General features: G+C 32.8%; 1 protein-coding gene across 2 annotated transcripts in view; it reads left to right on the top strand.

Moving 5' to 3' along the window:
* Positions 1-24570, top strand: part of LOC127730477 (secretin receptor-like) — a 131885-nt gene that overhangs the window by 10731 nt on the left and 96584 nt on the right. The window contains exon 1 of one of the 2 annotated variants that reach the window (XM_052238904.1): positions 18993-19128. The exons of the other annotated variant lie outside the window; for it this stretch is intronic. The gene's annotated coding sequence lies outside the window, so the exon portion shown is untranslated. Of the gene's footprint in view, positions 1-18992; positions 19129-24570 lie in introns of those variants that run through there. 2 annotated transcript variants of the gene reach the window in all.

Genomic DNA, 24570 nt, shown 5'->3' with positions numbered 1-24570 from the left:
TGTCTATTATTTTGAAAACCGTTATAGATAGAGAAAATCTGAAATGGCAAATATTTTCAGATTGTCAAGATCTACATACTTGCTATTTCAACGAAACTTGTCAGTCAACTCCTTATAGAAGTTATTGCCCTTAAATGCTGATTTTTATTCATTTGTTATTGCTTTTGCCTATTAAATGTATTTTGAAAACTATGAAAGACATATAGAAACTTTAAATGGCAATTATAATCAGCAAGACAAGATCTACAAACAATTTTAACATGACTGAAATAGTCAGACGACTCCTTATAAAATATTAAGCCCTGAAATATGGATTTCTTATAAGAGTTATCGCACTTGAATGATATGTTTACCATCATGTTTGTGTTTTGGGCAAAACTTAACGCAGATAGAAAGAAACTGAAAACAGAATTTGCTCATATGTCCTACTTCTAGCTTATTATTTAAGCAGAACCATATTTCATAGTGTGGTAAACTGTTTGAGACCAACCTCCTAAAAGAGTGTAAACATTTAGTAAGGCTGACTTTCTTAAACTATTTATACATGTGGTGACCTTTAAATGTTTTCAAGTTATATATACCAAAGTGCGAATAAAGGCCAATATCACAACAACATTAAAAGCCTTAAATAATTAATAATAATCTAGAATTATTGTAATTTCAAAGTTGTGACTTTCAAATCCGATGCGTGTTTTTATTTTTACAAATTTAAATAGAATTGATATAAATTACAACAAATTCTACAAAGTGGATACTTGTGTCGTTACTAAGACCCCAATTCGATATTTATCTCTTCAATTCAACATCAAGCAAAGACATGGAAAATCTGTTCACAAAAAATAATTATTCCGCTCGTTTCAATACATTATTTCAGCTTTTGAAGTAGAATTGATGTATGGTGAAAATCTAAATAACAAGTATTAAAGGCTTCAGATAATGGAATTGAATTATATGACGACCTATTTTATCAGAAATGTACTGGCACAAGTCAGCTATTTGTTTAATGAGCAAAAGATTGGAATCAATATATTTACCTTTTTATGGAGAAGAAGTTCTGAGTTGCAAATTGATCCCAATGTCAATGTTTTCGGACAATAGAATATATTTAAACTACCTTTTTAAAATACATATGTTTATACTTTAGTACTTTTTTCTTCCTTAGCCAACTTATGAAGGGAACATTTAAATTGTACGACTCCAGTTAAGAGACTGACGGTCAGAACATGTTTTGCTGACAGTTGATTATGACCAGTTTTGGATAATAAAGGTGACACGATTAGCGGTAATAACTGTTTTTGTTGTTTTTTCGTAAAAGTCTGGAAGGATTATTAGTTCTTCCTCAACTAGCAATATCTTTTTCATAATCGTTTTCCATGTTAAAATCTCAAACGTTTTATTTGTGATCAGGCTTTATACAATTGCGTATAGTATTTCTTTAAGTCAAGCCATAAGGCATAAACCATCCATAACCAAAGTGTCCAGAAACAACCGATAGGCAAATTCTGTGTAAGAACACAGACACTGAAAACTAAAATATCCAGAGCTTGGTTGAATGTGAAAGTCAAGATCATGGTCAAACAAAACAAATTCAATTGATTTCTTTATAATTATTGAGTATATTGTAACACGACCCTTCATAGAAGAAGTGGTGTACACAAAGCACACAGAAATATTCAAAACCGACTATGCAGTGGTTATCGTCGAGTAACAAATGATTTAAGCCTAATCACGAAAAGATGCTGGTCTATACAATGGAAATGATCATTCCCATCATTATGATATTATCAGTATTGTCTTGTTAATTTTTGTATTAGTAAAAAATAATTGTTATGCAGAATAATAGCATATTTGTAACCTTAAGGGAAAATGGCTATTAAGTAAACTCATCATAGATACCAGTATTGAAATTGTGTATTCCAGACGCACGTTTCGTCTACAAAAGACTCATCAGTGACGCTCGAATCTAAAGTTTGAAGTTGAAAAAGCATTGAGAACCCAAAATTCCGAAAGGTTTTGCCAAATACAGCTAATGTCCCTTTGTTATCTTTTGCCTCTCTAATATAGCGAAGGTATCTATAAGATATGTAATTATCAGAGTGATTTTTGTTCGTTGGCATGAGAACATTTGTTGTAAAAAAGGAAAATTCATGTTGAGAGTACTTATAGTCTTGTCAATTTTAACGTTCTAAAAATACCAGATTTGTACATTGTATATCCTTTATTTTATTGTTTTATATCCATTTTATTCTCAAAATCTCTTTAAAAATGTCTTCCATACAGTAGGTGCATTGTTATCATGCAGACAAACATGCACTCATATTTCTCGACCTAATTAACCGAATAAACAGACGGCATATTACTTCAAATGGAATTCCCGATAAAAAAGAATATATCTCAGAAAACAAATAACACGTGTTTTGTTGATCTGTTAACAGTCTCAGTTAGACGTGTCATTCATTGTAATGAAGTTGTAAGTGCCTAACTTGATATTGTTAGGACGACGAACCAGCTTCTAAAGCAATCAAATGCTCTGATATTGTTGTTAGAACGGACAGATCGTTTATATTTTGACATGAACGGCATGTTATTATGAGTAGAATTGAAATGATAACAATGTATTAAATAGCAAAATGCAATTTTCTATAACAACACATAACCGCTTAAACGTGCGAAAAACATATTTCGATGCTTTTCGTCTGGACGATATCGTGCTTAAAGAAATAAAGCATATTAACTTTAATATTTTCGAATTTTCCAAGGGATGTGTAATATTGCAAAGTTATTTATTAGGTTAAGCAAATTATTTCAGCTGATTCTGTGATCCATGCATTCTACTTAGGCGTAACTGTAGTTTAATACAATGTAAAATGCATTCACTATATAATTGTTACTTATTCAAGTAAAAAATATTTTTTGTATATCTTCTGATTAGCGTTTGCAATTTCCTTTCTGTAATGAATGTTAAAACTGAAGGCCCATGCTCAGTACCATCCAACATTGATTGAGAGTTTCGGCAGATTAAAGGTTAAAATATAATAATTCAATCTATTCGAATAGCTTAAGATTCAATTACAATGACAGCCCACTTCATTACGGGTATTATGGGTCATAGATAAGGTAAGGAGAATATGATTTTATAAATTATATATTTTATACTTTGAAAAACAGTCATACTTTTTGCCATAACTAATAAAACCTATACGAATACGAATACTTTATTAAACCAATCATCGGCCCTTAAAGGGCATATTACATATCATGATTACAAATAGACACAAGGAAAGAAACAATAATGATAATGCTTATAAAAAATGAAAAATACATGTTATAAATATCATTCGTCCGAAGCGTTTGTTTGGATTTACTTTCATCAGAACCGCTTAAAGTCGAATATTTGAAAGTCAAGGATGTATAAGAACTGAAACAGTTGAAGAGCTATATTATAAAAAGGACAAAAAAAGGTCAACTTTGCTGAAAGAGTTGAAACCCTAGTGTCTTTATAATTTCAAAATTTATAAACGGACAATTTTAAAAAGGTTTGTTATAAAACATGTCAGTACTACTGTGGGTACTATAGAGTTAACTGTAGCAGTTGTTTTCTTGTTATAAAACAAGTCAGTACTACTGTGGGTAATATAGAGTTAACTGTAGCAGTTGTTTTCTTATTGTCAAACATGTCAGTACTACTGTGGGTAATATAGAGTTAACTGTAGCAGTTGTTTTCTTATTGTCAAACATGTCAGTACTACTGTGGGTAATATAGAGTTAACTGTAGCAGTTGTTTTCTTGTTATAAAACAAGTCAGTACTACTGTGGGTAATATAGAGTTAACTGTAGCAGTTGTTTTCTTGTTATAAAACATGTCAGTACTACTGTGGGTAATATAGAGTTAACTGTAGCATTTGTTTTCTTGTTATAAATCATGTCAGTACTACTGTGGGTAATATAGAGTTAACTGTAGCAGTTGTTTTCTTGTTATAAAACATGTCAGTACTACTGTGGGTAATATAGAGTTAACTGTAGCAGTTGTTTTCTTGTTATAAAACAAGTCAGTACTACTGTGGGTAATATAGAGTTAACTGTAGCAGTTGTTTTCTTATTGTAAAACATCATAACAAATCAAAGCCACAGTGTTACATATCTCTTCATGTTTACATGAAAGAAGAAAAACAAATCTGTTTTCTGTATCTAGAGTTTTGAAATTATTACATATTTTTTAAAACATAATCTAACATAAACGAATTTCATCTTCAATTGAACTTAAAAAACAAAGATGACGCTGTTTTCAGATCGTTAACTGGCACCAACTAACCAACAGATAGTTTGACCTTTATAAGTGTATGAAAGAATTTAGTTCATACACATTAATGTGCATTGTTAAGGCATAGTTTTATGTTATATTTGTTATTCTCATCGGATTTTGTCAAATGTCTTATCGTTTGTAGCTGTAAATCTTATTTTTTTCTGTTGTATTCGTGTGTTATGGTAAAGATTATTAATCAACCTGTTCGTTAATTAGAATTCAGTTTGGGTCAATTAAATTTATACGATATATTTGGTTTACAGTTTGACTTAGAAGAAACACCGACATAGCTAGATAATACTATTAATTATCTTATTACTACCACATTTTATATTAATTAGTATTGTAATTTTCATTGTTATTGATAAATGTTATATGAGTATTATAAACCAAATCTTGAATTCTATCCTAATTCTATCCTATTTTGGGGAAATTTCAGAAATTCAAATGTGAAGTCACCTTTTTTTAGCGTTGATCTCTTTGGCCAACTCGGCTGTGAATTTTTATTGCTGGTTTATGTTGTTTTATGTATCCGTTTTTATTCTGTAGTTAGTCACCACTTCGGTGTTATCATGTATATCTATTATATAGTCATTTTTATAAATTTACTGTTTACAAAAGTATGAATTATTCTAAATACTAAGGATTTGATTTTCTTATCCCAGACATATAACCTTAGCCGTATTTGGCACAACTTTTTGGAACTTTTGGTCCTTAATGCTCTTCAACTTTGTACTTGTTTTGGCTTTCGTACTTTTTTTGATCTGAGCGTCACTGGTTAGTCTTGTGTGGACGAAACGCGCGTCTTGCGTATTTAATTTTAAACCTGGTACCTTTTGTTAGCTATTATTCGTATGTTTCTCTGTCCTATATGTTCTCCCATTTACTTGTATTGTAGTCCTGTCATGTAATGTTGTCATTATAATGTTATATTTAACATTGCCATAAAAGCGGGAGGTTTGGCTAGCCACAAAACCAGGTTCAATCCACCATTTTTTTTCTTAAAATGTCCTGTACCAAGTCAGGAAAATGGCCATTGTTATATTATAGTTCGTTTCTGTGTGTGTTACATTTTAATGTTGTGTTTCTGTTGTGTCGTAGTTCTCCTCTTATATTTGATGTGTTTCCCTCAGTTTTAGTTTGTAACCCGGATTTGTTTTTTTCTTAATCGATTTATGAATTTCGAACAACGGTATACTACTGTTGCTTTTATTTATACACTAATAGACATAGAGTCGTAGAAAGTTCTTTCTAAAAACATTCAACAACATTATCCTTATGAGTAATGGATAAGAACTGCGGTTTAGCAAACGTCGAATAACCTTTAAAATCTTACTTCTCACTGTAATAGCAGAGTCGAATCTGAATTTCTAAGAAATTGACGAATTTAATGTAATCTAATAATAGGTGAAGTATGTACGTGACTTTGAATTTCATTGAATGTACATGCAATATAATTTCACTTAGATAATGTCGACTATGCAATATTCTATGAATATACAATGAATGTTTGTTAATTGAAATCAAGATAAATTTGTATTTCATTTCATTTTCTCAAAAAAAGAGGTTGGGCAAAACTTTACATTAACATTTTTGTTCGTTTATAAAAACAGATATTTTGATACATGCAGAACAATATACCATTAATCCACCTCAGTAATGAAAGGATAAAAACTTTTAACAGCTAAATTCTGTAACAATACGACCAAGGGAAATCTTTCATAATGGAAGTTATATGGGGTCGTCTGTATGATGGAAAATCTTGTTATTAAAATGCGGTTTGAGCTTGATGTACAGCATCCTAACGCACAGTTGATTGTACAAAGCACCAACCGAGGCAAAAACAATTAAAGTGGTATCAATAAAAATAGTTGACCATGCTGTACTTAGGATCAAAAACCTTTTATTACATTGCTTAACCTGACATTCGAGGTAATGGAAGCACATAAATAATCCAACCATCAGAACATAGAAAATGAATGGATTGAAAAGTAATGTCGCGAAATGGAATAGAAATACACGTTATATCGATTTCTAAATATCATATTATTTCCAGTTATGATTATTCCGTCTTATTACAAAATACAAAAGTAACTATTTTTGAGTCATGTGAACGGAAGCTTGAAGTATGATGTCTAAACCCTGTCTGACATGTGGACTGATGATATGCAATTATGTACGTAAAATGTCATCTAAGATTTCTCGAACAATTTGTAATGCCGAGGAAGGAATGGCTTAAACATGCATGGCAGATAAAAACAGAACTAAACAATTACTAATTTAAAACTAAATGACAAAATATATTAATATACACTTCCTCATAACTTGTGTTGTAATGATTAAATTTTTAAGGAAAAAACTATGGTGTGGTTGTGAATTAATATTCCGTACTGATTCCCTAAGAGTACTAGAAACCTTGTTGAAAAACCCTAACGTTAACTAACTTTATACTTGCATATGTTACAGTTGTTGCCAATGGTCCCCTCTTCTCGCGGTACATTCATGTCGAGATGTTAAGTTGTTGTTCATTGCTACAGTTTGATTTTATATGATTTCTATTATGGATACTCATTATTATTATTTTTTTTAATTTTCTACCCAAAATACCTGGGCGAGTAAGATATATCCTTTCTAGTATAATATTAATAAAAAGTCATGTATTACTTATAGAATGTATAGAATAATTAAACGATCATTTCGAATCATGCATTTACAACTAATTACACATTGTTAAAGAAAAATAAATACTTTACAATAACAGTTTTATACGGTTCTATAATTTTGATTGGCCGAGGCATTTCAAAAACTATATTTTATTTCCGTATACAATGCAACATCAATGACTGCAAGTGTTCTCCGTGACAACAATAAAACAATGCAAAGAAAAGGAAACGAAGCGCTTTTTTTAACTCGTAATTTCATGGTTATAATATTAAAATGTAATTATGAGAATTGAAAGCTTTTTTTTTTAACTTTAAAGGGTTGTAATAGCGTTGAACATGCGTGCGTATTTTTAGTGTGAAGTGCGAAACGCTTTTACATGAGTTCATAATCCTAATCTTCCAAAATATTTTGATAATGACAATACATTATGTCGCCTGTGCGTATGTCACAATCTTGTTTCCCGTACCTTCTTGTTGAGTCATCAGGGAATACTACTTGTCATCTGATTTAGACTTAACTGTAAAGACAATGGGTGTTATCACGGTTTTGTGATTATTGTGGGTTATTGGTATTGTCTTGTAGACTGATAAATTGTCTTTTTGTTTGTCATGATGTCTCCCCTTGTCCGACTTAGTGATCGTTTCTTTGATATCGTGTCAGTTTTAACTTGATACCTAAATATATTAAAAAAAACCTGTCATTTCCAGGATTATGAGAATTGACTTGTGGACTTCTAAATTGTTTTTTCTTCTGCCAAGATGTCCCTTCTCCTACTTAGTGATCGCTTTGTTGATATGGTGTCAACTTTGACTAGATACCTAAATAATAAGTAAATATGTATAAAAAAAAACATGTCATCTTCGTGTTTTAATGGTTTTGACTTGTAAAGTGATTAATCTTTTTTTTTCATCGAGACGTATATTCTCCAACTTAATGATTGCCTTCTTGGTATGTATCATGTGACCTTTTATGGATAACTAAATGTAGAAAATGGCATTATCTTTGGGTTTATTTGTATTGTCTTGTGAACTGATAAATCGTCTTTTCTTCTTTTTTCTTCTGTCATGATTTTGTCTCTTATTCTTCCACTTAGTGATCGCCTCCTTGATATCATGTCTGTTTCCAATGGACACATAAAAATAAACATGTCTTAACAAGAAACATTTGCCAATCTTATCCCATATCTGTTCTGGTATAGAGTCTTGTTGCTCAAGTTTTTCTTGTACGTTTTGTTGGATGCTTTTTGCGGTTTTTCTTTCGACATGGTGATGTCTGTCCTTATATGTTTTTTTTTTGCTTTTTCTTATGACCCTTTGTTCTCTTTTTTGAGTGCTTTTGTTGAGGGTTTCAAAAATGCATGCTTGTGTTGATTGTACCTACATGAATTTTGTTTCATAAGAATGAAGGGATGTAAAATGTGAAAGCAAATAAACTCACAAACTTAATAATCGAAAATAGAAATATTAAAGAGATCATACTTGGATACTTAATATTTAAAAAGCCCCCAAACCATACATGTGTATGCCGATGTCTAAATGAAAATTACACTTTATAAATTCCATGCGCCCAAAACGCTTTTCAGGATCAAATATTATGTTTGAATCAAAGTGAGGACAAAATATGATAAAAGGGCAATTGCAACAATTCCTATATGAGACAGACGTCATGTATAGGCTTGGAAAAAGAATAAACCCTTTGATTAGGGACTTTCAGTTTTGAATTTTCCTCGGAGTTCAGTATTTTTGTGATTTTACTTTTTTATGCTTTTTTGTTAAATATTTGTTTGTTTTGAGATTGTGACACAGTGATGACTGCTGTACCCATATTGTGACTATTTTATCTATTATGTCTGTTTTGTTCACGCATCGTTGTAAATATAACGGAATTTGATGCGACTGTCATACAAGTGAGAGGTTTAGCGCTATAAAACCAGGTTCAATCCACCATTTTTTACATTTGAAAATGCCTGTACCAAGTCAGGAATATGTCAGTTGTTTTCCATTCGTTTGAGGTGTTTTATCATTTGATTTTGCCATTTGATTAGGGACTTTCCGTTTTGAATTTTCCTCGGAGTTCAGTATTTTTGTGATTTTACTTTGTACTGCGGGCTATTGTTTAATTATAATACTTGTGCTTACTTCATTGAAAGGACAGACGGAAGAAAAGAAGGACAGAATTTTACAATCTACCTTGGAGTGTGCATATAAAAAGCTATTAATATCATTTTGCATAACGTTATGGTATATAGATCATGCCCTCTTACTTACAAATCAAAGTATGGTTATTATTTTTTTTTCCCTCTTTTCAGTTGTACTTGAAATAAACAAGACAACCGTTTACTTACTTGTCTTGCATCAAGAAAAATGACAGTAAAGGTCGATTAGTAACAAGTGACAAACGTTTCGCAATAAAAGAGATGATTTCCATTTTTCCATTGGAACACTTTCATTTCAGCCGCAATGTAGCAATATCCAAGCGGCATTTGCCTGATGACTATATTGAATCAGAGTTGATGCGATATTTCGGGGCTTTTGTTTCCTATCATGCTTTCAGTGGTGGTAAAAAGGAAGCTATTACACAAAAGGTTTTTATAGTAACCTAGTAGTTGACAGTTATCTCTTCGAAAGTTGTACGGATGCCATTATGATATTACAGACTTTTATAGTATAACTGTGTCACAACTGACGGTAGATATGTTTCATTTGTCGTAGCAACAATCCCTTCATTTTTATCCACGATTGTGACAACCACAAGTACCACAAGTAGCTTATCATCGATTTTTTTACACACCATCAGCAACCTAATGGGTACCACGTTCAGTGAAGTAACTGTACCTGATTCTACGTGGTATCCTTTAGTTCTGATTCTTTAGTATTCTATGTAGCGTTTTGTAGAGTTGTTTGCCTGTTCGTATTATTTTGTGTCATGGTGCTGTCTGCTTCTCTTCGACATTTGGTTTGGAATCCCACTGGTATCTTCTCCTCTGTTTTTAAAGAGAAAGTGATACGCCATTTTAAAATATCGAAGTTCAAAATAAGTCTGTAAGAAATACACTAAAAGTTCATTAAACGTGAATAATTCAACTAAAAGTAGGGAGTTTTACATTTAATATCCTTAATGGCCGGATATTTAATTGACTTTATCTCTGGAAGTATAAAAGTTACATGTATCATGTTTCAATGTTCCACATTCAAAATTTTAAAACACTTATAGATTCAGTCGAGGATTATGTTAGAAATTGTGCTAACCAGAGAAAAGACGACACAAATACTCTTTCCGACTTGGTTAAGGCTGTGAAGTCGTTGATACAAATCAAGATAAGAAAAATGTATATTCTATGAACACTCATATTACATCTATCTTTAAAGACCCAAATGTTGCTATGCCCTTGTCCTACCTCCATGACATATATGTTGCTGACCTCGCAAACAAAAAGATATACAAAGCATACTTCTCTGATACATTGCTTTATTTATTAGTGTACCCTAAGTATGAAAATAAATATGTGTAACTGGTCATTAAGTAAAAACCGATCAATCTACAATTGAAAGATTTGACTATAGTTATAAAATTGAAATTCACGATAACGTATTTTGTTAATTGAAAGAGATATTGGGGTCTTTAAACTCCAAGGACTTAGTTTTTGGTGTTTCTTTCATATAAAATGCAGCTAATTTATCGACTTTGACCTGCAATAATTAGTTCAAGGCCATATCCACGTTGCGTTTGAAATATTTCTATAAACATTTATGTCAGAAATCTCCATTAAATTATATGTGTATTATGGTATCCCAGTGATCTAGATAATGAACAAGAGTCTGTCATAAGGCAGGAATTTTGTCAGTAGTTGCCATTGTCTCTTCAATCCTATAATTAAAACCAGAACTGTGCGTCTGAAGCTCTTTTCTGTGTTAACATACAACAGGAACGCTCAAACAAACAATTGAAATCCAAGTTGTATAAATACGTAGCAACGTTAGGAGCTAAATGACCAAAAGGGACCTAAAAGACTAGCCAAATTCTGCTGAGGTCAACTTTGTCTACATTTGGAACTTTAGTTGCTTCGAAATTTCATAATTTATAAACGGTGAATCTTATTTTATTCATATATATACTCACCAATGTTTATTAGCAGTGTTTAATCAATAATATTGAAATTTCTACAAATACATTGCATTTACATAGAATTTTATTTTTATTTAATATTTACAGTAGAGCGTATTGACTTCAAAAATGCCAACATTGTATCACTTTAAAAATACAGAAAAAAAGAATACTTTATTGAGTATTTGTTCGATATTCGAATGTTGGTAGTGACTTTTTAGATTTCATTATCACTGAAACACTTTTAAAGGGATATAATACACATCGTAAATCAGTAAAAATCCTGTTTTTTTCACAAATATAGTGATTTCTTTATGAAGTGTTGTTCCTTCTTCGGGAATTTAAAAAAAGTGATATCATATCACTGTTATAAGTGAGGAAGTGTATAATGATAACCAATGAGACAAGTATCAAATAGAGACGAAAAGACAACGATGTATGTGAACAACTATAGATTACCGTCTGGCACTGAACAAAGAACAAAGATGTATGTGAACAACTATAGATCACCGTCTGGCATTGAACAAAGAACAAAGATGTATGTGAACAACTATAGATCACCGTCTGGCACTGAACAAAGAACAAAGATGTATGTGAACAACTATAGATCACCGTCTGGCACTGAACAAAGAACAAAGATGTATGTGAACAACTATAGATCACCGTCTCGCACTGAACAAAGGACAAAGATGTATGTGAACAACTAAAGATCACCGTCTGGCACTGAACAAAGGACAAAGATGTATGTGAACAACTTTAGATCACCGTCTGGCACTGAACAAAGAACAAAGATGTATGTGAAAAACTATAGATTACCGTCTGGCACTGAACAAAGAATAAAGATGTATGTGAACAACTATAGATCACCGTCTGGCATTGAACAAAGAATAAAGATGTATGTGAACAACTATAGATCACCGTCTGGCACTGAACAAAGAACAAAGATGTATGTGAACAACTATAGATCACCGTCTGGCACTGAACAAAGATGTATGTGAACAACTATAGATCACCGTCTCGCACTGAACAAAGGACAAAGATGTATGTGAACAACTAAAGATCACCGTCTGGCACTGAACAAAGAATAAAGATGTATGTGAACAACTATAGATCACCGTCTGGCATTGAACAAAGAATAAAGATGTATGTGAACAACTATAGATCACCGTCTGGCACTGAACAAAGAACAAAGATGTATGTGAACAACTATAGATCACCGTCTGGCACTGAACAAAGATGTATGTGAACAACTATAGATCACCGTCTCGCACTGAACAAAGGACAAAGATGTATGTGAACAACTAAAGATCACCGTCTGGCACTGAACAAAGGACAAAGATGTATGTGAACAACTTTAGATCACCGTCTGGCACTGAACAAAGAACAAAGATGTATGTGAACAACTATAGATCACCGTCTGGCACTGAACAAAGAACAAAGATGTATGTGAACAACTATAGATTACCGTCTGGCACTGAACAAAGAACAAAGATGTATGTGAACAACTATAGATTACCGTCTGGCACTGAACAAAGAACAAAGATGTATGTGAACAACTATAGATCACCGTCTGGCATTGAACAAAGAACAAAGATGTATGTGAACAACTATAGATCACCGTCTGGCACTGAACAAAGAACAAAGATGTATGTGAACAACTATAGATCACCGTCTGGCACTCAACAAAGAACAAAGATGTATATGAACAATTATAGATCACCGTCTGGCACTCAACAAAGAACAAAGATGTATATGAACAATTATAGATCACCGTCTGGCACTGAACAAAGAACAAAGATGTATGTGAACAACTATAGATCATCGTCTGGCACTCCACAAAGAACAAAACCCGTTTCATAAATAAGCTATAAAAAGCCTCGGTATGACAAAATATGACAGAAAAAACGACAATTATGCAAAAAACAATTATCGGAAAACAAATATGCCAGACAGCAACCAACGACAATATAGTGTAACTGTTCAATTACTAACTCTGGGTTATTTATTAACAGTTTTAATCAAGACTTGAATGGTTTCTTTTTCATTGCATTGACATTCTACAAAAAATCTTACTGGGCATTGTACAAGTTCGTATCTGCGCGTACAATTCAAAACGTTGCTGTATGACATTAATCTATTCGAAAGTACTGCCTTTGAATTAGAGTGTAGTACGGCATGGCATGATTTTAAATTCTCAGTTTAAATTCTTTGAGTTTGCTTTCAGTACATTCGAGCTTTCTTTTATACGTAATTTTCATTTTTCTTAAACATGTCCTTTCCTATTTGTTTATTATGTTTATTCTTCTTGTACATATCCTTATGTTCACGTTTGGTTTCTATAAAGTTAAGTGTGTTTCCTGTACTGATTCCTTTAACGACCCGTTAGTTATCCCATCGATTGAGATTTAAAAGGGATGGTTGTGGTGTACAAAATACATTGTTAACATCAATACATAGTCATTTTTTTTTTCTTTCCTGAATTAGGAACCTCTTCAGTAGATGTGTTTTGTTATAGCTTAGTAGTTTTTGTCATTAAGGGAGTTTCATATTGATAGCAGATATTTTTTAGTCTCTGTATTAGTATTTCCAATTTCTAGATTCGAGACGTTTTAGAGTTCGACATATACATTTTGTAAAATGTTTTTGTTGAAGTATAGATTGGTTCTTAGTGTATCGAATAGAACGATTAAATAAATTGACAGGTTCAAGCAAATTAAGAGAAGAAATAATACTATAAATAAGAAGGATTTACAGAAAGATTAATAAAAAAATCAAGCAAATGAAGTTATAACAGAATATTAAAAAATCAATCATTTCAAAGAAGAAATCGTCAAGATAATTGAATTGAAAATCTGTTATAGCATGTGTCAAACAATGCTTTCTATACTCATATAGTATTAGTCTTTCATGTCATGGTCTATAAATAATCCGGCATAATAATAAACGTCGGAATCAATTCTTTGGTGCATTTAAAACTATTTTATAACAATACTATTAATACCTCAATTTGACAGCTATTTTGTCTGAATGGTAGCACATAACATAAAGTTGCCTCTTCTAAAATCTAAAGGATTTTTAACATTGTAATGCAGTGTTGCCAGTCAGTATAACCTGTGATATTTTATTGATAGGTTTATTGTTTTCATTGTTATTTCAGCTTTTAAGAAAAAAACTTGCTTTACTCAGTTTCAATAAAAAATCTGACTATAGTATTGTTCCTTGTTGTAAAAACCAATTAGATTTATCAGAAATCATTGTAAGTTGTGTGGGAAAATTATATTTTTAGTATATATCTTCTCGTTATAGTGATTATCGAACACTTTAGTTAAGTATAAAATGTACAGGTCTAACAAAATCTATTCTATTAAATGTAACGTTTTTCTGTTTATTGGATTATCTGAAACTACAAATTACTTGTAAAGATAAAAGAGAAGGCACATATTGCTATTATAGTTAAAATGTTGTTCACAAGTAATGATTTATAGGTTATTTTTACTTATCATAAGCAACATGACGGGTGATATGTGTGGAGAAGGATGCGCTTACCCTTCCGCTGCATCTTATATCACCCCGGTTTTTAGTTGGGTTCAGTTGCTCAGTCTTCAGATTTTTATGTAGTGTTTTGTAGACTGTTGTTTGTCTTTGTGTTGCCATTCCTTATTTGCCATTATTTTGTTTGTCACTCTTTGACTTGGGGGAGTTTTCATTCTCCCTGTGGTATCTTTTGCCAGTTTTCATTCTCCCTGCGGTATCTTTTGCCAGTTTTCATTCTCCCTGTGGTATCTTTTGCCAGTTTTCATTCTCCCTGTGGTATCTTTTGCCAGTTTTCATTCTCCCTGTGGTATCTTTTGCCAGTTTTCATTCTCCCTGTGGTATCTTTTGCCAGTTTTCATTCTCCCTGTGTTATCAGTTTTCATTCTCCCTGTGGTATCTTTTGCCAGTTTTCATTCTCCCTGCGGTATCTTTTGCCAGTTTTCATTCTCCCTGCGGTATCTTTTGCCAGTTTTCATTCTCCCTGCGGTATCTTCTGCCTTTTTTGTTTTTAATGCACGTAAACTATAAGATGAAACAATCATGCTTCTTGGTCTAACTCCTTTCGCTTAACATTCAATTACCATATTTGAACAATGCAAATTTGGTACCGTATATTTGTGTAAGTTTATATTTATATGGAAAATTGCAATCTTTACAAGGCCGAATGGATAAAGATGTAAGTAAATAAAGACGTGTTTCCGTTTGACGACGATGAAATTGAAACAAACATTTAACGAAACTGCAAGTTATGATTATTTTGTTAGTAAAACTTGTAGCCTGTTTATGTCGCACTTCTTGTAAGGTGAAACAAGAGTAGAGAGGCAAACCAGGGGCGACCAGAAAGGTAAAACAAGGGGCGACCAGAAAGGTAAAACAAGGGGCGACCAGAAAGGTAAAACAAGGGGCGACCACAAACTTAAGTCGAAGAAAAACAGACATTATCATAACTCTAAGACAAAAGACGAACATATATCAGGCAACTAACACTAAGAAGGATTGAGCAACATAAACCAAACGAAAACCAGACCCTTCTTCAAAGGACTTTCCTACACAAGGTGTCATAGTTTGATACGGTAACGGGTTTCAGTAATTTAAGATATGTTTTGTAAGATTTGATTTAAGGCCGAATTTGATATTCTTTCTGTACAACATAGTTAAATGGTTATATAATAGATCAAACGATTACTATAGTATTAAAATATGAAATGTATAAATCTTTAATCTATTACTATTTTGTTTGCTCTTACAAATACTAGTGAAGAGATAAGGTCGGAACATTGTCATCATTTTTGCAAGTCATCATCTAATTTATTGTCAGATTTAAATGATCTTTGACATGCATTCAACTTATTCAAATATAACAACCATTCAAATATTAAAGGATTTTTTTTGACTGACATAATTTGCAAATACTACTCCACTACTCTCCATCTAAAAGAAATGTAACTATGAAAAAAATAATTTCCATTACGAATGGAATAGTACTGATTATACGTATTACTGTACAGTAAAGTCCTGGAATATTGAAACAATTCTTACCATTTCAACAAACTCCTTATGATAGTCAAATACAGTGATTTTCGGTTCGATTGTCATACCTTATTGAGTAACATGGCTTTCCTATATCCTTATGAAAATCCCTCGTCTAAGTATAAAATTAGAACAAAAATATGTCAACATGTAACGCAATTCTCTTATGGAATAATCAGAAATACGTAAAGCTACAATAGTTCTTTGTGTTAAAAGGACTTTACGCGACTCAAATCGTGGTCACTATAGGATTATTCATCAGTGGTTTTAGCATGTATATTGGCTCCAAAGGCAACTCCAACTTGATCTTTTTTGTACGAATCTGAATGATATGAAAATGCAAACAACTTATAGTGAACATGAATATAAATTTTACTTGACCATTCCCCCTTTTGAAAAAAAAAAATTTTTTTTTTGAAAGACGCGGTTTTTGGTGTTCTCATGGTAGTGTGCTCGCCTCGAGTACGGGAGGTCATGGGTTCGATCCCAGGTCGCTTCAGATGACTTGTCGGCTGCAATCCAGCATAATTTGTCCGGGAAGGGTGACATGTCTCCTGTGCCACCATCGCACTTCAGTGTGATCAAAAATGCACTTCAGCATCAAACCATCGCACATCAGTGTGACCATTGCGGTTCAGAGTCCTACATATTACAACCAAATTAGTTTCTTCAAAATAATTTTCTCAAAGCTTTGCGTGATTGAGACATGAAAACACGATTATGTTAAAAAGTAAATGTCCGATAATTGAATTTAAACCCCAATAAGTGGCAGTTTATCACGCATGACTTTTCAGGTCAGCATGTGTGACATTGCACGAGGAAGACGTAAGGGGTAATGAGGGCAGTTGCACATGCAAATCATGCCCTTTGTCAGTAGGTATAATGGGCATAAAAGACACATTATCGTTTAATTGAACTCAGTCGTTAAATTGTTTCTCAAACGTGCTACGATATGCCAACACTAGACACAGCCCGGTACATCGTCTTTGGTCGTTTCCAGGCCGGCGAATCACAGAATGAAGTTTCTAGACTTTCTAATGTTTACCGGAGCACGATTTCCAAATCCTGTTCAACAGTTGACCGTCAACGTTCTAACCTTTGTAGCATCACATCAGCAGTCAAAGATCGCTATATTTGGGTACTGCACCTGAGAAACCGGACACTGACAGCAACAGTAACATCATCAAATGTTCCAGCTCTCCAACGAATCGTCACAGACAGTCAAAAACGGTCTCCCAAAAAAACGACTTACGCACCAGACGTCCTTACTTTGGCGCAGTACTGAATAAGGGGGTGTGACCTGCAAAACTGGAGGCGAGTCTGGTTCAGTGATGAATCAAGATTTATGCTGCAGAGAAGAGGTGGCTGTACGCCGGAATGAGAGGTTCGCAAGGAACTGCGTCCTTGAGTTCGATAATTTTGGCGGAGGAAGTGCGATGGTGTGAAGTGCCATAATAAAGTATCATACGCTCGAAAATCTCAACTGATGCACATCCATTCCCGACATCCTTATCGCCGCTCGATACAGAGATGAGGTTTGACATCGCACATGCTGTCCGAAATGAATCTCCGTAGGGAATTTTTTTTTGCTCAGTAACGCTTTGCCTCTCAGAACTCGTGCTCCTGCTGACTGTCTAGCCAACCAAAACGTAACAGTGCTCCTCTGCCGTCCAAAACACTAGATTTGAACCCAATAGAACATTTGCGGGATGATTTTTATAAATGCGTGCGTAGTCATCATACAGCGCCGCAAACTCAACAAGAAGTGCAGCAGGCTCTTGAGCAAGAATAGGGAAGACCGTATTCGTCGATTAATCAAGTCTTATGCCGAGACGGGTCCATGCTGTGTTACAGGCTAATGGTGGTCACAAAAGATATTTACTTTGGACCTTAATGTGAAAAAATATGACCAGTGTGTCAAGTTTCTATGTAAAGAGATGTTTATTTCTGTATTTAAAATGATGTTGAAAGTTTGAAGTAAAATATCGGTTCTATTTTGAGAAAGTTTACAAGTTATGCCTTTAAGTACTTGAATGTTTTGTACATTTGTATATATAAAAAAAATGAAATTATTTTTGTGCGCACAACAGTTTTTATTCTGAAAAATAGACACTAGTCCTTTCTATAATTAAATTTTGAGGACTCCCTGGTGTCTTATTGTTATTTCTGTCGTTGGGTTGAATGACTCATTGACGTATACCAAACATATCTTTTATTTACTTGAAATCCAATAAGTAGTTATATACTGCAAAATTAATATACTTGTGAATTAATTTTTTTGTAGCTTTATGTTTTTATCTGTGCCCTTGAAACGTTCTACAGGGAAAGTAATGAGAAACCACAAAAACTGTGAATAATATTCATTTTAGTATTTCAGTGTCACGTATTCATATGAATTACAATAGTCTTAAAATTATTGATTTATGGATAACCTTCTTCCATTTTATTTGTAAAAGTAGACTTTTCAACAAAGATATGCACTGAACAGTTTAAATTGAAAAAACGAATAAACAGAAAAGGCAAACAGCCCTAACAAAAGCCAAACATTTATCGTTTCTTATTGAAGGTAAAATATTTATATAACAACAATACTGCCTTATACATGGGTCTTGTAAAACTTTCTATATATAAATAAGGTCAATATAATTTTTGTGTCAAAGTTCAATTATTACAAATTTTACAATGGTAATGTTAATTTGTAATTTTGAGTAGATAATATCCCAATATTGACATATAAAGAAATGTCAGTCGATATTCACACAGTTCAAACCCAAACGTTTGGTTTAATTAGGTGGGAAGTACAAAAAAAGCCTCTTTATATGATTTGTTTCTCTTAAAATTAGTTGTCACAAAGAAAATGAGAAATCTGTGATCAGGGTTAAAGCCTCAAGATTGAAAGTTGAAAAAAGTTTGTTTTTTGAATACTTTTTGGCTGAAAGTGCACAAACAATAAATTGATTTTAGCAACTGTTATACACACAGAGGCATTAAACGTAAGTATCATATAAATTGAATAGTTACTGTATCTTAATGAATTTATAAGAACCTGTACCTCATCTAAATTAAATTTTTATTAGAGGTATTAGAAAAGTAAACTATATGTTTTTGTTGGTTTTCGGCATACATCATTGCACAATGACAATTATCTCGTTTGTATCAACTAGTTTATCGGAAACGTTCATCTACTTTCCAAAAAAATTTCAGTGTTTTGTTTTAAAGATTTTAAGGTACAAAAGATTTTCAGAAGGGACGAATATTGAATATGTATAATCACTACGTTATATTATCAGGAAAACTAGTTATCTTCATTTCAGTTAGGAACTGTGTGTTATGAAATGTTTAAGCGCAAATGAATACGGTACAGTACACAAACGAATAACAAAACTCACGATAACTACTACAAGTGGTTCAGTTATTTTTTGGCATTTGCATACTACTATTTACTTATATTTTGGCATTGCATAAGATCAGGCGTTTCTCAGACTGTTTATGACGTCTTTACACTAAATCCGTTGGGCGTGTGATAATTAATATTATAGTATGGGAAAACATGATTTGTTTATTAGTTGTAGTTGGCTTTGAACAACTTTCAGAAACTGCGAGTACTCTTATATCGGTACTTTGTGTCTATTGTTTTCATATTAGAATTGAGAATGGAAACGGGGAATGTGTCAAATAGACAAAAAAAAAAACAACAACAGAAAACAGCCAAATGCCAACCGGAGGCGGGATTCAGCTGGCCCCTAAACAATAATGTATACTAGTTCAGCGATATGGACACCAAATTAAACTCCGAAACATACAAATTAACCAAAATTTAAAAGTACACACAAGACTAACAAAAGGCTAGTTGGTTTGTTTGTTCGCACCGATCTATTGAGTAAAGCCATTTGCAACTGATTTTTACAGTTTGTTCTTATGTTGTTCTGTAACTCCACTGTCCCATGTTCGGGGAGGGTTGAGCGCTACCAAACATGTTTAACCCCTCCACATTCTGTGCATGTCCCAAGTCAGGAGCCTGTAGTCCAGTGGTTGTCGTTGGTACTTTTCTGTCATATTTGTTTTTTGTAAATTGTATTATATAAATTAGGCTGTTAGTTTTCTCGTTCGAATTATGTCACATTTCATGCATGTCAGGCCTTTTATAATAACTATTAGGTATGGGTTTTTTCTCATTCTTAAAGCCGTAGGGTGACCTGTAATTACTTTTAACTCTGTCATTTAAACTCTTATTGATAATTGTTTCATTGGCAATCATACCTCATCTAATTTTTATAGTGTGGACGTTTCACAGAAGTGTACTTATGTACAATTGTTCTGTATTTTATCTCTTATTTTATTACTTTATTCGAATGATTTTCAATGGACATTGTAACATGTACACACAACAGTGCATATATGCATCAGCTTGTCCTATATTCATCACCAGAAATTAATAAAACTTTTCAAAATCATCACCGTATAGAATCGTTTTCATAACAGCGTAGACAACCGTAAAAATTTTGTAGGTAATAAGTCACTGAATAATTTACCTTTAACTTGTTTGTCATTGGCTATCGATAACAATGATTTTACGCTCACTCAGTCTGTCGGGGGCCTTCCAGTGGGGATTTAAATAATGATCACGTGTTACACATTTCGATACATAAAATGAAACTTTCTTTTCACAACACTTTAAAAGATTTGTTTTAAATATTTTTTTATACCATCACATACAACAGTTTCATTTTAAAGAGTAATAATGTTCAGAGCTGATATCATTAAATAATCCAAAAATACGTTTATTCATTGTAAAAAACTTTAAGTTGATGGGATTAATTCACAAAATATCTTATTGAATACGAGAATAAGTACTTCTACGTTGTAATCATTTTAAAAGAGTGGCCTACTATTTATTCAATGCATACGTGTAGGTTTTGTATCTGAAGAGTTCCAGATAATTAAAAAATCATTTTATTTTTTTTGTTTAATACCTTTATTTTTTTTTAACATAAATCGATTCATTCATTCAGATATTTATCAGTTTGTCTTGGCTATTCAAGTCCTACACAACGTCTCACGAATTTTGTCTTTTTCTTACAAAACTTATATTCTCGTGATGTATTCTTTTGTTGAAGAATGAATGTTGCCCCTTTTTTATTTTTTGTCGGTTTTTTTGTGTCTCATTGACGTATAAGAAAACCGGACTACACCTTTCTTCATATTTAAAATAATACGAGTGCCATCAATACCAATTCATAACACAAAATAACTAAATTAAACTTACAACGAAAGAAATATAATGAACATCGCTTTTTATTGTCTACTTAATATCGAAGTCAGAATGTGGTCTTTGTAAAGATGTTGTAAATTAATCAAAAACAACAAAAAAAAAAACAAAATAATTTGAATGTTTATATTGGAAAAAGTAACGTTGTGTAAATCATTACAATTATTTTATTTCAAATGAATATCAAGCTGTTGCATTTTTCCGCTGCGAGCAAATTTTGACTGTTGACCGCATTTTTAAAATGAATTTTCTTGTTGTAATCCTGTTGGAAGCTGCGCTGTGTAGTTTATTTTTCTTTTATTGTTAATTGCCAAATATAATCAAGACAGACAAACAAAGTTTGAAAGGTTACATGTTAAAATAGAGAATGGAAATGGGGAATGTTTCAAAGAGACAACAACCCGACCAAAGAGTAAACAAAACAGCCGAAGGCCACCAATGGGTCTTCAACACAGCGAGAAAATCCCGCACCCGAAGGCGCACTTGAGCTGGCCCTTTAACAAAAATGTGTACTACTTCAGTGAAAATGGACGTCACACTGAACTCCTAAACAAATAAATGAACTAAAATAAAAAAAAAAACATACAAAATGAAGACTAACAAAGGCCAGAGGCTCCTGATTTGGGACAGGAGCAAAAATGCGGCGGGGTTAAACATGTTTAGTGAGATATCAACCCTCCCCTATACCTCTAGTCTATGTAGATTAAACAAACACACAGCAATACACCGCTACATATTGTGCCATAGTCGGGCTGGCGAGGTTGCATGTTATACTGATTTAACCCACTGGATTGTGTGCCTGCACCAAGTCTAGCCAGGGAGGGATTGCATGTTAAACTGGATTAGCCCCACTATATTTTTAGCCAAACGTCCGGCTATCCGGGTTTTGTGTTGTTCATTGTTGATTAAACGTCTATTTTACTATTTATGGACAGGACTCGATGGTCTTTGTTGTTGTGGTCTCTTAATTTTCTTACCTTTTATCTTTTTATGTATTATTGTCGTATAACAGATCTAAAGCCGTTTAATTACGAAACTATTTGCAATATATTTAATAGTCCTAAACATGCATGACAAATTTGACACTAGACGTTACGCAAACAAAAATCAATACACCAATGTATCTAAAGTCACAATTGATACAACTTTATATAAACACAAGGAGATGTGGTATGATTGCTAATAAGACAACTATCCACCAAAGTTAAAATGAAGTGGATGTAAGCAATTATAGGCAACCGTACGGCCTTCAACAATAAGCAAAACACACACTGTATAGCATGAAAGCTTCAAATGGCCTTGTCATGACAAACACGAAAGTTGAGTGGATGCAGAACAGAGCGAGTGGAAAAACACGGATACCGCATGGAAACTGGCAAATGGTCCGCAATGTTACTTTGGTCAACTCACTAACTTGAAATTAAAGACCTGGCGAATTTAAGTCCTTATCTATGGCTGACACGTATGTTTAAAAAAAAAGAAAATCAAGTTTGTTTGGACATTTTTATAATGCAAGTCTTGGTTTTAAATTATTTGCGAGTAAGCTAAAGGAGTCAATAACAAATAATCACTCCCAGAAAGACGGGAAAATCCATTAACAAAAGTAAAAATGAATATACGAACTACAGTGCACAGTATATTATATACATATTTTACTATGTAAATTGGGTCGATTAAAAAAAAAAAGCTGAATATGTTTCTGTTGCCAAGGGGTTTTCACAAGTATAGTAGTTAGCAGAAAAGTTCACCAAACTATACATTTTACCTATTCAAAAACGTAAATGCAAATTTCACAAGGCTTGATCCAAATAGCTTTTTTTACTGTCTAATAAAAGAGGGACGAAAGATACCAGAAACAAACTGACAACGCCATGGCCAAAAATAAAAAGACAAACAGACAAATAATAGTACAGATGACACAACATAAAAAACTAAAAACTAAGCAACACGAACCCCACCAAAAACTGGGGGTGATCTCAGGTGCTCCGGAAGGGTAAGCAGATCCTGCTCCACATGTGGCACCCGTCGTGTTGCTTATGTTATTACAAATCCGGTAAATAGTCTAATTCGGTAAGTCACATTCGTGAGAAGGGAAGGGTATTGTAGTTACGACATAAGGAACATATCCGATATCTATAACTTGCAAGTACAAAAAAGACAGGACAGAAGTATATTTTGTCTGTTTGTTTTGTGTTTGCACACTTTTTAAAGTTGATCATGCATTCGTTTTGAAATAAAATTTTGACCAGATAAAAGTTAAAAGATGACATAATTGGACAACCGCAATTGCTAAATCGCTTTGACGTCCGAAAAAAAGATAATAATCAACACATGCATCGTAATTTTTAAAGCCAGTTAAATCCTTTTTTTTTTGCTGAAAGAACGTGCGATATCATAAAAATTGATTATGAAAACATAACAAAAACACAAGTAAAGAACGTTTAAGTATTCAATATAAATCAAAACACAAAGGTTATTCCTGATTAGCTTTTCGAATTATTTTATTTAGGCATTGAGACCCTTTTGGTGACCCCACAGTTTAAATGTCTATAATAAATACGTCGTGAATAGTGGGCGTTACAGACGAACGTTCACCTAATCTGACCAAGTCAATGGGATATTTTAGCGCGCCAATCAATGGTCTCGTCTACACTGTTATGCACATGATTCTAATACTTTTGTCCCCTTTTATGTTGATTTTAACCGGTAGATTTATTTCTTGGGGTTTCCTTACAATCTATGTGTACTAATTTTGAGTCAACAATTGCACCGTAAGCTCTTATTTGAATTTATTGAAAATTTCTCAGAACGCCATTGTGCCCCTCCTATTTTGTTTTTTATTCGATTCTTTTAATCGAGTTTTCTGTGCACATCATAGACTTTGCAATTGCTTTATGAGGGATACATACATAATTTGTATTTGCAACTCCTCCTCAACCACTGAACGAATTTGAATGAAATTTTCTCAAACCCTTTACCATGAAAGGCCATTGTGAACCTTCTATCTTTTTTTTAATACTTTGTATATTAAGATGAATACATGGGGTAGTTATCTTTTTAGCTTTTCTAACAGAACACAATTTATTATGTCATTATTATATATATATATTTGTTTTTGAAAATTATGGTAATCGTAGTAACAGACGTTTCATTAACTTTATAAACA

Source organism: Mytilus californianus, unplaced genomic scaffold (genome assembly GCF_021869535.1).
Source record: "Mytilus californianus isolate M0D057914Y unplaced genomic scaffold, xbMytCali1.0.p SCAF_2, whole genome shotgun sequence".
Classification (NCBI taxonomy): Eukaryota; Metazoa; Mollusca; class Bivalvia; order Mytilida; family Mytilidae; genus Mytilus; species Mytilus californianus.
Note: the sequence above shows the minus strand (reverse complement) of the source record. Positions and strands in the feature narration are given on the sequence as shown.